A 6,000-nucleotide genomic window follows, 5' to 3' on the forward strand; every position below is an offset into this window, starting at 1 on the left:
TAAATTTTTCTATATATTTAAAAAATTGTTTGCTATAAGCGGTTTTCAGATTTTTTTTGGTATATTAATCAATCAATTATAGTAATATGCATATAAAAATAGTATAATAACAATAGCATAGTAAAAATTGTACTTAGAAAAATCTTTCTTAGAAAAATCTTTAAATCGCACCTTATTGCGTTATTGTCAAAATCAGCGAACCACATTATTATCTTAGTTCATTATCAAATTGGATAGGACCTCTTTAACTAAAATAATCCGAAAATAACAAGATATAAAAATTTTTTAAAATATAACTATAGTTATGGATATACGCCCTTCTTCTTGTCCACACTTTCATACTTAAATAATTCATTAAATAATAATCTTTTTTGCAATATAATTAAAAAATTAATAAATTTGAAATGTTTTCCAACCATTCTGCAAATTTAGTGCAATTAGAATTAAAATTTATACGATTTTTTACAGAAAAATACATTAAATTGCTAATATTTTTTACCCAAAAAAATAAATAGTATTTAAAAATCGTGCTTTTAAAACTATCTATTTTAGCGAAAAATTTATATTTTTCAATTTATTTTTTTATGAATAGATGTAAAAAGGTTAGTTTAATATAATTATGCGAAAAAACGCGATTTTGAAAAGGTGGTCTTTACGCCCTTATTCGCATCCATGCTTCAATTGTTATTTTATGACGGAAAAATAAAACTCATTTTTTAACTGTTTCAATCAGACTTTTATTTTTCCGTTAAAAAATAACTGTTATTTGTGGAGCTAAGATCGTTTTTTTCAAATCACCATATATTCTGAAAAAGCACTTCAATACGAGTATATTGGTATATAATGGTATAGGTCTACGTTGACTCCAATATAGAGATTTTTTGGGTTAAAAATTTCAGAATAACTGTTATTTACAGTCCCTGGAATTTCCATATCTAACTAAAAAATGATACTAAGGGATAAATATGGACTAAATTGTTGTAGCTATCTGCGACCCTATTAAAATTTTGATATAAATCATAGTTTTAGAAATTTAACAAATATGTAATATAAGACAAAATCTTTATTTATGAACAAAACTCAATAAAATTTTCAACGCTTGTTAAATTTATCATTTCAAATAAGAAAATGCAAAACAAAAATTGAAAAGGTCAAAGGGCATCCCGCAATTCCCAAAAATAGGAATGAAAATCCCAAAAATGGGATTTTTTACATTTTTGCCCATAGGGTCCATATTTCTTTCAGGGCTGGGAAAACACTTTTGGAGTAAATATAAAACATATTGAGGTTTCCAAAACTGCTTTCAGTTTTCTGATCCCAGCTTTGGGATTTTAGAACATGTCGCCCAAAGTTGAAGTTTTGATAAAAAATTGGTCATATTCGGAAGGACGCAGTGGCAACATTTTCAAAAAATAGGACAAGTTTTTTACGCCAAAGCGTTCTGCGTAAAGATACCTTTTAGAAAACTATAAAATTGTTATATGTTCTTAAAGAAAATTTTATTTTATTAATAAAAGAGTTAAGATACATTTTTGGCAAAAAAACGGCAAAAATCTAAAATTTTTTGAATTTTTAAATTAAAAAACGTATATTTTTGGATCTGTAAATGATATTGATCTGAAATTTTTTGTATATTATTGGAAATTTTGTTGTCTAACTAATAAGAAAAAAAATTGAGTCCATTTGGTCCAAAATTACTCCCGGTATTCAAAAAAAGGCGGACCAAGGTATGGTAAATTTTGTATCACTAAATTTTTAAATGCCTATAACTCGGATATTATAAGAGATAAGTAGTATGTCCAAGCATGTTTTTTCAAGATCTCGTCGAGCGCTTTCAGAAAATATAAAAATCTTTGTATTTGGGTGAAAAAAATGGCACGAGTTTAAAAATTTTACATGTCGTAGGTACCCTACTTTGAGCCACCACAGCGCCGTCCCTGGGGCATCTGCAGGGTTCATCTTCAAAACTTAAACTCGAATACTCCTTGGCTACGCTCACGCCAAATTTTCAGCCGCTTAGAAATGCCAGATTTATTTCCAAAAAATTTCGATTTTGCCCCACTGTGCATTTTCTATATTTAGTGGAAATTTGCTTTGCAATACTTCTGGTTCAATGGTCTCTGTTCAATTTAGAAATTTACTATTCGCAACTAGTTGCATAGTTTTTTTTTTGTAAAATTTACTTACAAAGTGAACGCCATTGTGACCACTTAGTACACAACATCAGTGAAGAATTTTTAAGGTAAAGTTAAATTTAATAAATAAACTTTTTATTGAAAAAAACTAAAGTAGTTTGATCTTTTTTATTTCTTTTTTTTTTTTGAACACACATAAACATTTGGTCCTTCGAGCCGGATTATGGAAGCCGGAATTCTTGTTGTTTGAGCATTTGGAATAATACCATTCTTTTATTTTATTTTCTCAAGATCGCCATTTTCTTCAAGGAAAATCACCACCTTTAAAACCAACCGTTTTGTTTGTTTGACAGTTGTTACTACCCTTTTGCTAAGTGCAATATTGATCTACCGTGTATTTGTTTACATAGACGGACAAACATATTAAAGATAAAATAAAAAATAAAATTATGTACCTTGTACATAATGTGTGAAGGCTTAAGTGCAATGAATCCTATGGGCCATGCTGACGGAGTCAGCTCTGCCCAAGCTGGCTGGCTCCAGGGGGTCAACCTTGTCAGACGGGTCATAGGACGAGCGCGAAACTAAGAACTACCCCTCCCAACTGGCAGATGTCTGTTTCCCATATTGGGCGGTTTACCAGTACCCGCTCTATCGATTGTTTTTCCTATCACTGAGATAGGTCAATCGATAGAGCAGTCCGATTAAATCCCTAAAGGATTCATGCACTTAAATGTGCAGTCTGAAACCCATCAAGCGTCTGTTCCATATTGGGCGGCTTGATGGTCTGTTTGATCCCAGAGGGACGGCAGTTTTATGTCCTGACCCCCCCCCTCCTAAATGATGTCTGAGAAAGAAAAATGCGTCTCGTATCCGGTTCGGGGCTTGACAATATCCGGAGACCTTATTCTCACAGCGGCGACACCGGGCTGTGGTGAATCGAATGTTACTGGCATCCGAGTTAGTCAGGTGGTAGCACCTGGCCTGCCTAATTCGCAAGCTACTGGACAACAACAAAACCCGCAAGCAGCCGGCCCAAACTGGTTGCTTGTAAACCAATCCCTCCCACCAAACCATCAGTTTTGGGAAAGGTCCCAAGCGGTGAGGTACCTCTGCAGCAGCGAGAGCAGCCCAAGCTGATCAAAAGTCAGCCTCTTCCCTGCCTTCGGGTGACAAAAAAGTCTCCCATGTGCCACCTTGTGCAAAAGAGGAATCGTCGACCCTGATGTCGGGTTCCTCATCCGCACCTCCCCCTACGCTGGAAAAGTCGCCGAACTCGATGTCGGGCTCTTCCAGCGTACCAGCAGAATCCCAACGGCACAAAACCCCTTCCCGTAGGGCTTTTGCACATCGGCGCGCCGCCGAACGCATTGTTGAGCGACATGGCGCCAAGCCCAACAATGTATTGTCCAAGGACGAGAAATCGTCTCTTGAATGGGCCAAAAATATCCTGGCTAGACAACATGACTCAGATCCTCCAGCCAAAGCAGAAGTGACGAAGTCTGCTGCTGAGGCGCCTAAACGGCAAAGATCAGAGGAAGAGTCCCCTTCGTTGTCAACTATCTAGCCGACGACTAAACGTCCAAAGAAGGCGCAAACTGTCGTCGTTAATAGGCCTTTCAGTGAGGTTGCCAAGAATCCACTGGTAAGGGCTATTATCGACAGGAGCAATAGTATATCCAAGCATGTTTTTTCAAGATAAATGGGGGGTCATCCGTCAACGAATGCTCGGGGTGTACTGGAAAATCCTTAAGGAAAATCCAGGACCCGCCCCCCAAACTGATGACGCTGGTTGGTTCCAGGGTCACATAAAACTGCTGGCTTGTTCGTATGAGCGCTCTGCGTTACTTCTCAAGCTAGCGATTGAGTCTCTTGGGGAAGTGTGGCCAGGTGCTATGTTGGACGTGGTCCCGGTATGTGAAATTCCTCGCAGACCGAGATCCATTGCCACCATCCCAACTGAGCCTCATGACCCGTTGGAGATTCTGGCGTTCCTTCAGAGCGGAAACCCTCATCTACCTACCCATGACTGGAAGGTGGTGAAGGTCTCCGAACCGATAGGAACGATTAGAAAGGCGATTGTGGTCCTTAATAAGGAGTCCGTATCGCCACTGCGAGAGTGCGGAAGCAAAGTATACTATGGCTTTGATAGTATTACTCTCCGTACCTACCGCAGTGACGATAAACGCAACGCCGCCGCCTCTAAGGTTAAGCTAGAGGTTCCGCCCAAGAAGGACGATGAAAATATCGACGATCCCGCTGTTTCAGAAGGCGGGGAGAACTCTCAATCGACCACAGGTCAATTGGGAGAACTCCTCGGCGATCTGAAAGTGGCGGAGGACGACGACACCCTCTCGGATACTGATCCGGAAGATGTCGACGTAACCGTCGTCTATGATCTTGACTTAGGAGATGGTGCAGGTATTACAGATTAACCTCCACCACTCCAAAGCAGCATCTGCTACCCTCCTCCTCCGTCTATCCGAAAGAGGGGAGGAGCTAATCCTTGTCCAGGAACCGTGGACCCACCATGGTAAAGTTCGTGGACTCTCTATTAGAGGCTATAAGCTTCTCTATGCTAACTGTCCAGGTAATATAAGATCCTGTATTCTGGCTAAGAGCCATTTAAACATCTTTATCCTGTCTGATTACAGCGACGAAGATACTGTTGCGGCTGCTTGGGAGTCTGATTACTCAAGCTTCTGGCTTCTAAGTAGCTACATGGCACACGACCATGGCGACCAGCCACCAAATCGCCTGGTGAGAGAAATTGTATGTGAGGCAGATAGGCGACACATTCCGCTTCTCATGGGTTCAGATGCAAATGCGCACCACACGGTCTGGGGAAACTCAGATATTAACTCAAGAGGTGAGTCTCTTTTAGATTTTCTATTAGATAATAACCTAGTAGTAGTAAATAGAGGTTCAGAACCCACTTTCATAGTTGCAAATAGAAAGGAGGTACTGGATATTACGGTTGTGAATGCAAACCATATTGATCTAGTTCAGGGTTGGAAGGTCTCAAATGAATGCTCCTTCTCTGATCACTGCTATATAGAATTCGAAATAGTGGTTCAGGCAAAGATTACAAAACCATTTCTCAATAGGAGAAAGACGAACTGGTAGGTACATAAAGCGACATTGACTGATATTCTTTCTACTGCTCCGATGATAGAAAGCAAAAGTGACATTGACTTAGCCGTTAACTGGATCTCAAGTTCTATTAGTGTAGCCACAAATAGGGCTTGTAGATTATCAAAAGGTATGCTTAAGGGTAAACACCCTTGGTGGGATCCCGAAATTGCGAAAACTCGTAGGTTATGTCGTAAATTATTTAACGAGGCAAAGAGATCTGGTATCTGGTCTCTTTGTAAGTCAAAAGTTAATGAATTTAAAAATCAGGTACGAAGTGCGAAGCGTAGGTCCTGGAGAAAATTCTGTAGTTCTATAGAAAATTCATCAGATACGAGTCGTCTTCGTAAAATCCTGTCTAAATCTCCTTCCTTCCCAAGTTATATACAAAGAGCGGACGGAAATTGGACTGCAGGTAGTCAAGAGACACTTGAGCTTCTCTTGAATACTCACTTTCCTGGTTGCATCCCAACTGGTGAATCAGTTGCATATAATCAGCACGGTATTGAACTAGATAATACTGCTGCAGATGTTATGATAGATGATGACATCATCCGCTAGGCAATAAGGAGTTTCGACACCTATAAATCACCTGGCCCTAATGGCATTATTCCAGCGGATCTACAAAATAATTTAGATCGTATAATTCCCTGGCTAAGTAATATTTACAAGGCCTGTTTACACTGGTCCTACATACCTGTTCAGTGGACCAGGTGTAACGTGATCTTTATCC

This window comes from Lucilia sericata, unplaced genomic scaffold, assembly GCF_015586225.1.
Source record: "Lucilia sericata isolate MDLA Ls3-8-SP2 unplaced genomic scaffold, ASM1558622v1 Contig000195F_arrow, whole genome shotgun sequence".
In the NCBI taxonomy this organism is placed as follows: Eukaryota; Metazoa; Arthropoda; class Insecta; order Diptera; family Calliphoridae; genus Lucilia; species Lucilia sericata.